Below are 12,780 nucleotides of genomic sequence, written 5' to 3'. Positions count from 1 at the left end.
TAGAGTATCTTTACCTCTGTGATCATTCTCCATTTATACTGTAAGAAAATCGAGATAAATATAGTATTTTCTGATAATCTGGCAATGATGTGGCCGGTGTGATCATTCTCCATTTATACTGTAAAAAATGAGGATAAATATAGTATTTCCTGATAATCTGGCAATGATGTGGCCGGTTGTTGGTAAAAGATCTTTACTGGCTAATTAGTCGAAAATCCCGAGATCGAAGACATAAAAGGGATCTGCTAGATTATAACTGTTAACGAGAATTTCCTTATGGAGCCTCGCCCTGAAGTTAAGAGCGCAAGTGTTGTTTGACCTGAGGCCGACCTGTCTTGAAGTGTCTGGGTCTCATTTCTCTTGATTCCAGGCACCATGGTCGTCCGAACCTTCTTTTATACAGGTGGGACCGTATATTTGGTTTATCAGATTCTTACCACGTGATCCAGTCTTATGGTGACAGCTTACTACCTTCTTTGGGCAAGTCTCATGTAGCATCAGAGGTCTCTTGCTAATATTTGATTCTTTAAATTCGAAGGTGATAGTTATCTTTATGATTTGGATCATGTGGCTTGTTTGTCCGGACTGAGCACATGATGTCCTTCCTTTCTTGCTTACCCTGCTGACTAGTCAGGTTTAAGATCTTGTCTTAACAAAAATTGATCTGAGTAATATAATAATACCTTGACGAGTTTTTGGGCATTTTTCAGCTCTTGCGAGCTCCGGGTCTTTTGCAGCCTTATCGTGCTTTCGAGTATTTTTCAGTCTTGATGAGCTTCCGGGTATTTTTCTAGCCTTTGCAAGCTTTTTAGCCTTTTCTAGCTTTGATGAGCTTCCGGCATTTTTGTAGCCTTTGTGAGCTCCTTGGCATTTTTCCATCCTTAATGAGCTTTTAGGCATTTTTTTAGCCCTTGTAAGCTACTTAGCCTTTTTTCAGCCTTGATGAGCTTCTGGGTATTTTCTTAGCTCTTAAGAGCTTCTTGGCCTTTTTCCAGCCTTTGATGAACTTTCAAATATTTTTCTAGCCTTTGCGAGCTCCTTGGTATTTTTCTAGCCTTTTTGGGCATTTTACAGCCTTGACGAGCTTACGTGTATTTTTACAGGCCTGACGAGCTTTTGGTCATTTTTCTCCTTGCAAAAGTTTTAGATTTTCGAGAATGATTGTAAGAGCGGCAACACATGCCTTTGATACTCCTTGTGAGATGGGACCAATGCACATGGTCATATGGCCTGGTTCATACTCGCCTTGCGACCTGGTATTCGAATGCCTTAGAAACTTCTTATGAAGCAGAAAAGTCACCCTGTGGGTTGGCCTGACATATACCCACCTTGGAACTTGGCATGAGATGCCTTAGAATCGTTTTATGATGCGGGACTAACATCCGGTCTTTTGACTTGGCGTATAGTCGCTTTGAGGCTTGACATGAAATGCCTTTGGAAACTTCTCATGAAGTGGGATTAACACCCGGTAGGTCGGCCTGACATTTACCCACCTTAGACTTGGGCATCAAATGCCTTAGAAACTTCTCACAAAGTGGGACTAATACCTGGTAGGTCAGTCTAGCGTTTATCCGCCTTGAGGCCTGGCATCAACTGCCTTAGAAACTTTTTGTGAAGCGGGACTAACACCCGATAAGTTGGTGTAATACCCGGCTAGACCCCGGTATCGGAATTCCTACGTTCCGGCGGATTTTCCGTTGGAAGTCGGGATTCGAGGATGTCGGAGCTTGCCCTAAGGGTATAAGAAAGTTTTTTAAGATGTTTTTAAGTGTTTTTATCATGTTTGCATGTTTTGAGTTAAGAAAATTGAGTTTTGAAATGAAAAGGCCAAGGGGACAAAAGCCAGGTTCGGCCGCCGAAGGTGAAGTTCGGCCGCCGAAAGTTGCATGGTTTTGCATGCACGTTAGGCCGCCGAAGGAAGAGTCGGTTGGCCACTACAAAAGCCCTTTTGCCCGAGACTTGAGTGTGAAACACTCTGTTTTTGGGTCAAAGGTAGGTTCAAGCTCTCCTTGGTGTGATTTCTCATGTTTTTCTCAAATCCTGCATGTTTTAACTTGATTTGAGCTTTGTTTTAGAGATTTGAGCAAAAGGAAGCAAAGTTGAGCACTTGGAGAGTTTGATTGAGTTTTTCCCCATCTCCAAGCTTGGATCATCAATCCTCTAGTTCTTCAAGAGGTAAGCATGGATCCGCACCTCCCTTTATGTTTAAAGTATGTTTTAAGCGTTTTTAGAGAGTTTTATGGCATGATTGGGGGTATAAGCATGAGTTTGAGCATATGTGGCTCATATGAGTTTTTAGGAGTTTTGTTGTTGTTTTTGGGGCTTGAACTAGTTTTTAGGCCTCTATATGCATGAGATATGATATATGTTAGTTGAGAAGTGTTGGTATGCATGTTATGGGTGTTTGATAGGATTTGGAGGCTGAGAGCATGAGTTGTGCTCGGATTCTGCCTTTCTGGAGAATCCAGGTTCGGCCGCCGAAGCAAGGTTCGGCCGCCGAACCCCTTGTGGAGGCAGTTTCGGCTGCCAAACCTTGCCCCCGAAAGCTAGGCTTTTGGGTGAGAAAGGGGCTTTCGGCCGCCGAAAGAAGGAGTTCGGCCGCCGAAAGTGCATGAGTTTCGTCTCTGGACGAGACTTTCGGCCGCCGAAGGTGCCGCCGAACATGCATGAGTTTCGTCTCTGGAGGGAGGTTTCGGCCGCCGAACCAGCCGCCGAAAGTGCCCAGTCCAGCCTTCTTTTGCCCATTTTTCCATGCATGCCTATGATGTTTTAGAGGGGTTTTGGGGAGATAGTAGGAGTTATGTTTAAGTAAGTTTGGTCCTCATTTGAGTCCACCTGTGTAGGTACGGACCCGAGAGACCAAGGAGGCCCACAGAGTTAGAGTTACAGAGACTGCTCAGCAGTTGACAGCGGTGAGTGGAACAGAACTTTATTTCAAAAGTTAAGAACTGTTTTAGCATGATTCATGCATCATTAATGCCATGTTTATATAGGATGCTTTGCATTAGTATTCACCAAGTTGAGGCATTGCATTATTACTTGTATATGTGGATTGGACCGAGGCGATCTCAATAGCCCATAAGTCTGTCATTATTGTATGTCCTGTGTGAGCTCCTTTGGGGCCGGGCATTTACCTTGGATGAGTCCTGTGAGAGCCCTTATAGGGTCGGGCACCATGAGTAGTTAGTGAAAGACCTGTGTGAGCTCCTTTGGGGGCCGGGCACTGACAGAGGGAGTTTTGGGATCATGTCCAATCCAAGATGTGAAATGTTTGTGCAGTGATGCATCATATGATAGCATGTTTTAAATGTGATTTTTTTTATAGATTCCGCTCACTGGGCTTTAGCAGCTCAACCCTCTCCCTAACCCCATTTTTCAGGGCCTCAGAGAAGAGAAAGAGAAAGAGAAAGCAAGGGTAAACGCATATGTACTAGTATAGAATAGGGGACATGATAATGATGTACAGTACAATGTTTATGTAATGTATAGAAATGATGTAATAACCAGTTATGTATTGAGTTATAGAATTGTGCTTGGCCCTAGTGTATGTTTATCCCTTTGCACATGATCATTTTATGATTGAGATAATGTTGTTATGATGCGCTAGGCTTGGTGCATGGTAGTCTTTCTATCTCTGTAGTGACTGTATGGTACCATAGCAGGTATCACTCTTCGAGTGCATACAGACAGAGCATGCATAGTCCAGGCTTAGTTGATGAGAAAAGTTTCAAGAAAAGAAAAGATAGTCAAGCAAAGAAAAAGAAAAAAAAAAAAGAAGAGTAAGTAACAGTTTTAAGCTTAAGTATGATCATGTATGGGATTTATCAGGTACACAGAGTTGACAGTAGGCTTACTACGGGTCCCGGCGGCCTTAAGCCGATCTGGATCCTAGTGCCGGTGATGGTCCGGTAAGCGGGCTGTTACAGATTGGTATCAGAGCATAGGGCCTCTAGAGTACGGTGTGCTGAGCTAAGATGCGCAGGGATTAGAGATATCTCACATCGGAAAGAGGTTGTTTTAGAGGGCAAGCACAATAGGAAGATCATGTCCACTAGGATAGGATGTTGAGTCCTGTCTTGATGTGTAATGCCATGATTTTATGCATGTGCATTTAATGATATGCTATGATATGCTATGTTATGAGTTGAGGGTTCATGTTGTTGATGAAAGCAGGAGGGAGACAGAACAGAGAAGAAGATCTAGTGATACAAGGGAAGAGATGGATGTGGATCCAAGAAGGGATGGAGGGTTAGGTGTTGGCACTACAGAGGAGGATGTGGGATCATCACAAGGAGGCGGTCAGGCCTCGGGGTATGGTTATCCACCCCACTATCAGCCCTACCCACAGGGCCCAGGATATTCGATGGGAGGTACATCGGATTATCCTAGTTTTCACCCATATCCCACATATATGCCTTATCCACCGTATTACCCCCCATATCCACCATATCCCATGTATCCACCCTCACCTTTTTACCCCAGTCCAGCATACTCTACACCAGAAAGTTCTGCACCTCCCCCACCACCACCAGTGGTACAACCAGAAGCCCCAGTTATCCAAACACCTCACCCTGGCCCATCTGTGAGGAGCAAGGTAAAGATGACTGATTACCTAAAGTTAGATGCTCCTAAGTACCAATCAGGAGATGATCCGTTTGAGTACATCAAAGCAGTCAAGATGATAGCAGATGAGCTAGGGGCAGATGATACCAGAGCCATTCAGATGGCAGGGTTCACGTTAAAATGTAAGAAGGCGAAGGAATGGTTTGGCGTCTATGTGGACCCTAGGTTGGATAACATGTCTTGGGAGGAGTTTGCTAATGAGTTTGCCGGATGGGCATTCCCAGATAGTTCGAAAGAGCTAAAGATGATAGAGTTTGAGCAGCTCAAGCAGACTGAGGATATGAGTATTGATGAGTTTACTGACAGGTTTCTGGAGTTGCTGCGGTATGCAGGACAGGCCTATGATACGGAACAGAAAAAGGCTAGGAGGTATGCTATGAAATTGCATTCCAGGTATTCCTCTTTGATCCATGCAGCCGAGAGGGAGAGTTTCCACACCGTGGTGGATTTAGCACGGAGGATGGAGGCTAGTGCCATTATACAGGGTACAGTGAAACAGCAGCCGGCACAGTCTTCAGGTTCTAAGACCCCAGGTAGGGGTAAGTCAGAGCCCTCTTCACAGGGTGCAGCAACTTCCAGTGGTAAGAAGTGGAGTGGTTCCACGCAGAAGTCGAGGAAGAATAAGTTCTGGAATAAGATTAAAGCAGGTCTGGGATTAGGCAGTGGCATGAGTTCAGGCTCAGAGGTTCCAGTGTGTGGTCGGTGCGGTAAGGCGCACAGAGGAGTTTGTCGTTTGGGGATTACAGGATGTTACAGGTGCGGCCAGGAGGGACACATGGCTCGTGAGTGCCCTCAGGCATCTTTCACGGCACCATCCCAGCAGACAGCTCTAGCTAGCATGCCACAGCCACCAGTTTCAGTTATGACGCAGGGCAGAGGCAGAGGGAGAGGGTCAGCCTCTTCATCTGCAGGTCCCAGAGGTGGAGGTCCGTCAGCTCCGGCGCGGATTTTCACGATGACACAGCAGGAGGCAAACACTTCTAACACCGTGGTGTCAGGTAATCTCCTCATTGGGTGTTCTGAGGTGTATGCTTTGTTAGACCCTGGTGCTTCACATTCCTTTGTTGCTCCCAGAGCCATAGAGAGAGTGGGTTTGATGACGTCTGGGTTAGAGTGTCCCCTATGGGTCAGTGGCCCTAAGTGTGATCCATCGTTGGCAGAGACAGTCTGTCGACATAGTCCAGTGGTTTTAGATGGTAGATGCCTTCCAGCTGACCTTGTGGTTCTAGAGTTGACAGATTTTGACGTCATTCTAGGGATGGATTGGCTATCTGCATATGGTGCTACCTTGGACTGCAGAGACAAGGTAGTTAAGTTCAGAGATGAGGATGGATCTGAGTTTGTCTTTAGAGGAGACAGGAAGGGCACGCCTAGAGGTCTGATATCAGCCCTACAGGCTCGTAGGTTGCTCAGGAGGGGATGTCAGGGGTATCTAGCTCATGTGAGAGAGCTAGACAGTCAGGTTAGGGACCCCAGTTCAGTGCCCGTAGTCAGAGAGTTCCCAGATGTGTTTCCAGATGAGCTTCCAGGACTACCACCTGATAGGGAAATAGAGTTCGAGATAGAGTTAGTGCCTGGTACCAGACCGATCTCTATTCCTCCCTACAGGATGGCACCAGCAGAGCTAAAAGAGTTGAAAGAGCAGCTACAGGAGTTGGTAGATAAGGGTTTTATCCGTCCAAGTACCTCACCCTGGGGTGCTCCAGTGTTGTTTGTTAAGAAAAAAGATGGATCCCTTAGACTTTGTATCGACTACAGGCAGTTGAACAAAGTCACTACCAAGAATAAGTATCCTCTACCCAGGATCGATGATCTATTCGACCAGCTAGCAGGAGCAGGTTGTTTTTCTAAGATAGATCTGAGATCGGGCTATCATCAGCTGAGAATCAGGGAAGAGGATGTACCTAAGACAGCTTTCAGGACCAGATATGGGCATTATGAGTTCTTAGTGATGCCGTTCGGGTTGACTAACGCCCCTGCAGCATTCATGGATCTCATGAACCGAGTTTTCAGAGAGTACCTGGATCACTTTGTTATTGTCTTCATAGATGATATCTTGGTGTATTCCAGGAATGCAGAGGAGCATGCCCATCATCTGAGGATAGTCCTGCAGACCTTGAGAGAGCATGGTTTATATGCCAAGTTCTCCAAGTGTGAGTTCTGGCTAAGGAGCATTTCATTCTTGGGGCATGTAGTGTCAGATCAAGGTATAGCAGTGGACCCCAAGAAGATAGAAGCTGTGGCCAATTGGCCTAGACCCACCACAGTGACAGAGGTCAAGAGTTTCTTGGGTTTGGCAGGCTACTACAGGAGGTTCGTTCAGGACTTCTCCAAGATAGCGGCTCCTATGACCAGATTAACCAGAAAGAACCAGAGATTCACATGGTTTGACCAGTGTGAAGAGAGCTTTGAAGAGTTAAAGAGAAGATTAACTTCAGCACCGGTGTTAGCTCTGCCTACTAGTGATGAAGACTTCACAGTGTTCTGTGATGCGTCCCGAGTGGGATTAGGTTGTGTGTTAATGCAGAATGACAGAGTAATAGCTTATGCTTCTAGACAGCTGAAGAAGCACGAGCTGAACTATCCAACACACGATCTTGAGATGGCAGCTGTTATCTTTGCACTCAAGATGTGGAGGCATTACCTCTATGGGGTGAAATGTGAGATCTTTACAGATCATAAGAGCCTACAGCACATCCTGAGTCAGAGGGAGTTAAATTTGAGGCAGAGACGGTGGGTGGAATTGCTTAGTGATTATGATTGCAGAATCCAGTATCATCCGGGAAAGGCAAATGTTGTAGCCGATGCCTTAAGCCGGAAATCACTAGGTAGTTTATCTCACATTACAGCAGAGAGGAGGCCGGTGGTGAAGGACTTCTACAGATTAGTTGAGGAAGGGCTACAGTTAGAGTTAACTGGTACAGGTGCTTTGATTGCACAGATGAAAGTTATACCCGTGTTTCTGGAGTAGGTGGCTCAGAAACAACATGAGGATCCAGTGTTGGTCAAGATTGCCAGGACTGTTCAGTCAGGCAAGAGCGAAGAGTTCAGATTCGACGACCAAGGGATTCTCCGCTACGGGCATAGACTATGTGTACCAGACGACATCAGTTTGAAAGGAGAAATTATGAGGGAAGCTCATAATGCGAGATATAGCATTCACCCTGGAGCCACCAAGATGTATCAAGATCTGAAGAGAGTGTATTGGTGGCCAGCAATGAAGAGAGAAGTGGCACAGTTTGTGTCAGCCTGCGAGATATGTCAAAGGGTGAAGCTAGAGCATCAGAAGCCGGCTGGAATGCTTAACCCACTGCCGATTCCAGAATGGAAATGGGAGAATATAGCCATGGATTTTGTAGTGGGGTTACCGGCGACGTCCAACAGACTAGACTCCATATGGGTGATAGTGGATAGACTGACGAAATCTGCTCACTTCATTCCTGTCAGGAGCGGCTACTCTGTGGACAAGCTAGCGCAGGTATATGTTGAGGAAGTTGTGAGGTTACATGGGGCTCCTGTTTCTATAGTGTCTGACAGAGGACCCCAGTTTACCTCCAGGTTTTGGCGAAGTCTGCAAGAGGCTATGGGCACGAGATTAGATTTCAGCACTGCTTTCCATCCACAGACTGACGGACAGTCAGAGAGGACCATCCAGACCATAGAAGATATGCTTCGAATGTGTGTGCTAGATTTTGGCGGATCTTGGAGGCAGCATCTACCCTTAGTAGAGTTTGCCTACAACAATAGTCATCATGCTAGCATAGGGATGGCCCCATATGAAGCTCTGTATGGGAGGAAGTGCAGGTCACCAGTTTGTTGGGAAGAGGTTGGAGAAAGGTCCCTAGCAGGGCCTGAGTTAGTCGAGATCACGAACAGGGTGGTGCCCATCATCAGAGAGAGGCTCAAGACTGCTGTTAGTCGGCAGAAGAGCTATGCAGACGTTCGCAGAAAGCACATAGAGTTTGAGGAGGGGGATCTGGTCTTGTTGAAGGTGTCTCCAATGAAAGGGGTGGTTCGTTTTGGGAGGAAAGGTAAGCTGGCTCCGCGGTACATTGGACCTTTTGAGATTTTGCAGAAGGTCGGAAATGTGTCGTATAAGCTTGATTTGCCTATGTCTATGGAAAGAATCCATCCAGTCTTCCATGTTTCGATGCTAAGGAAGTTTGTGTCAGATCCGAATAAGGTTCTCAGCGAACCAGATGTGGAGATCCTAGGTGATCTCACGTATGAAGAACAACCAGTGCGGATCATTGACACCCAGATCAGAAAGCTAAGGAACAAGGAGATCCCGATGGTGAAAGTCCTCTGGAACCACCATAACATCGAAGAGTGCACCTGGGAGACACGGGAGTCTATGCTCCAACAGTACCCCCATCTCTTTTGAGGTTAGTGTTAGCTTCTTTTATTCTTTATGCGCTTTATGTTATGTTTTTACTCTGTTTTGAGTTAGAGAGGAACATTCGGGGACGAATGTTCTTAAGGGGGGGAGAATGTAATACCCGGCTAGACCCCGGTATCGGAATTCCTACGTTCCGGCGGATTTTCCGTTGGAAGTCGGGATTCGAGGATGTCGGAGCTTGCCCTAAGGGTATAAGAAAGTTTTTTAAGATGTTTTTAAGTGTTTTTATCATGTTTGCATGTTTTGAGTTAAGAAAATTGAGTTTTGAAATGAAAAGGCCAAGGGGACAAAAGCCAGGTTCGGCCGCCGAAGGTGAAGTTCGGCCGCCGAAAGTTGCATGGTTTTGCATGCACGTTAGGCCGCCGAAGGAAGAGTCGGTTGGCCACTACAAAAGCCCTTTTGCCCGAGACTTGAGTGTGAAACACTCTGTTTTTGGGTCAAAGGTAGGTTCAAGCTCTCCTTGGTGTGATTTCTCATGTTTTTCTCAAATCCTGCATGTTTTAACTTGATTTGAGCTTTGTTTTAGAGATTTGAGCAAAAGGAAGCAAAGTTGAGCACTTGGAGAGTTTGATTGAGTTTTTCCCCATCTCCAAGCTTGGATCATCAATCCTCTAGTTCTTCAAGAGGTAAGCATGGATCCGCACCTCCCTTTATGTTTAAAGTATGTTTTAAGCGTTTTTAGAGAGTTTTATGGCATGATTGGGGGTATAAGCATGAGTTTGAGCATATGTGGCTCATATGAGTTTTTAGGAGTTTTGTTGTTGTTTTTGGGGCTTGAACTAGTTTTTAGGCCTCTATATGCATGAGATATGATATATGTTAGTTGAGAAGTGTTGGTATGCATGTTATGGGTGTTTGATAGGATTTGGAGGCTGAGAGCATGAGTTGTGCTCGGATTCTGCCTTTCTGGAGAATCCAGGTTCGGCCGCCGAAGCAAGGTTCGGCCGCCGAACCCCTTGTGGAGGCAGTTTCGGCTGCCAAACCTTGCCCCCGAAAGCTAGGCTTTTGGGTGAGAAAGGGGCTTTCGGCCACCGAAAGAAGGAGTTCGGCCGCCGAAAGTGCATGAGTTTCGTCTCTGGACGAGACTTTCGGCCGCCGAAGGTGCCGCCGAACATGCATGAGTTTCGTCTCTGGAGGGAGGTTTCGGCCGCCGAACCAGCCGCCAAAAGTGCCCAGTCCAGCCTTCTTTTGCCCATTTTTCCATGCATGCCTATGATGTTTTAGAGGGGTTTTGGGGAGATAGTAGGAGTTATGTTTAAGTAAGTTTGGTCCTCATTTGAGTCCACCTGTGTAGGTACGGACCCGAGAGACCAAGGAGGCCCACAGAGTTAGAGTTACAGAGACTGCTCAGCAGTTGACAGCGGTGAGTGGAACAGAACTTTATTTCAAAAGTTAAGAACTGTTTTAGCATGATTCATGCATCATTAATGCCATGTTTATATAGGATGCTTTGCATTAGTATTCACCAAGTTGAGGCATTGCATTATTACTTGTATATGTGGATTGGACCGAGGCGATCTCAATAGCCCATAAGTCTGTCATTATTGTATGTCCTGTGTGAGCTCCTTTGGGGCCGGGCATTTACCTTGGATGAGTCCTGTGAGAGCCCTTATAGGGTCGGGCACCATGAGTAGTTAGTGAAAGACCTGTGTGAGCTCCTTTGGGGGCCGGGCACTGACAGAGGGAGTTTTGGGATCATGTCCAATCCAAGATGTGAAATGTTTGTGCAGTGATGCATCATATGATAGCATGTTTTAAATGTGATTTTTTTTATAGATTCCGCTCACTGGGCTTTAGCAGCTCATCCCTCTCCCTAACCCCATTTTTCAGGGCCTCAGAGAAGAGAAAGAGAAAGAGAAAGCAAGGGTAAACGCATATGTACTAGTATAGAATAGGGGACATGATAATGATGTACAGTACAGTGTTTATGTAATGTATAGAAATGATGTAATAACCAGTTATGTATTGAGTTATAGAATTGTGCTTGGCCCTAGTGTATGTTTATCCCTTTGCACATGATCATTTTATGATTGAGATAATATTGTTATGATGCGCTAGGCTTGGTGCATGGTAGTCTTTCTATCTCTGTAGTGACTGTATGGTACCATAGCAGGTATCACTCTTCGAGTGCATACAGACAGAGCATGCATAGTCCAGGCTTAGTTGATGAGAAAAGTTTCAAGAAAAGAAAAGATAGTCAAGCAAAGAAAAAGAAAAAAAAAAAAAGAAGAGTAAGTAACAGTTTTAAGCTTAAGTATGATCATGTATGGGATTTATCAGGTACACAGAGTTGACAGTAGGCTTACTACGGGTCCCGGCGGCCTTAAGCCGATCTGGATCCTAGTGCCGGTGATGGTCCGGTAAGCGGGCTGTTATAGTTGGCCTGGCGTTTACCTATCTTGAGGCCTGGCATTAAATGGTTTAGAAACTTCTCATGAAGCAGGACTAACACCCGGAAGGTCGGCCTAGCGTTCACCTGCCTTGAGGCCTAACATTCAATGTCTTAGAATCTTCTTGTGATATGGGACTAATACCCGATAGGTCGGCCTTGCATTTACCCGCCTTGCGACCTGATATGAAATACCTTTGGAAACTTCTCATGAAGTGTGACTAACACCTGGTATTTCGGCCTAGCATTTACCCGCCTTGAGACCTGGGTATCAAATGTCTTAGAAACTTCTCACAAAGTGGGACTAACATTCGTTAGGTCGGCCTAGTATTTAACCGTCTTGAGGCCTAGCATCAACTGCCTTAAAAACTTTTTATAAAGCGGGACTAACACCCGATAAGTCGGCCTGGCATTTACCCACCTTAAGGCCTGACATCAAATACTTTAGAAACTTCTCATGAAGCAGGACTAACATCTAGTATGTCGATCTGACGTTTACCCTCCTTGAGGTCTGGCATTCAATACCTTAAAATCTTCTTGTAATGCGAGACTAACACCGAGAAGCTCGGCCTAGCATTTATTCGCCTTGCGACCTGGCATGAAATACCTTTGGAAACTTTTCATGAAGTTGGACTAACAACCAGTAGGTCGGCCTGGCATTTATCCGCCTTGAGCCTAGGCATCAAATGCCTTAGAAACTTCTCACAAACCGGGACTAAAACTCGGTGGGTCGGCCTGGCGTTTACTCTCCTTGAGGCCTAGTATCAACTGCCTTAAAAATTCGGTAAGTTGGTATGGTGTTTACCCGCCTTGAGGCCTGACATCCAATGCTTTAGAAACTTCCCATGAAGCAGGACTAACACCTAGTAGATCGGCCTATCGTTTACCCACTTTGAGGCCTGGTATTCAATGTCTTAGAATCTTCTTGTGATGCGGGATTAACACTCGGTAGGTCGGCTTGGCGTTTACTCGCTTTGCAACCTGACATCAATTGTCTTAAAAACTTTTTATAAAGCGAAACTAACACCCGATAAGTCGGCCTGATATTTATGTGCCTTGTGACCTGGCATGAAATGTCTTGTCGTGTGGGACCCATGCCCGGATGGCTTTGTGGCCTTTTCTAAATTTGTTTCTGCGGATCAACGTCCGGATTATAATGCGGAATCCATGCCCGAATGGCCTTGTGGCCTTTTATGAATTCGTTTCCACGGACCAATGTCCGGATTATAATGCGGGACCCATGCTCGAATTATCTAGGGCACCTATGCTCGGATGGCCTTATAGCCTTTTATGAATTTATTTTCGCAAACTAACGCCCGGATTATAATGTAGGACCCATGCCTATCTGTGGGACCTATGCCCGAATGGC

This window comes from Manihot esculenta, chromosome 16 (genome assembly GCF_001659605.2).
Source record: "Manihot esculenta cultivar AM560-2 chromosome 16, M.esculenta_v8, whole genome shotgun sequence".
Lineage (NCBI taxonomy): Eukaryota > Viridiplantae > Streptophyta > Magnoliopsida > Malpighiales > Euphorbiaceae > Manihot > Manihot esculenta.
This window is presented reverse-complemented; position numbering follows the sequence as displayed.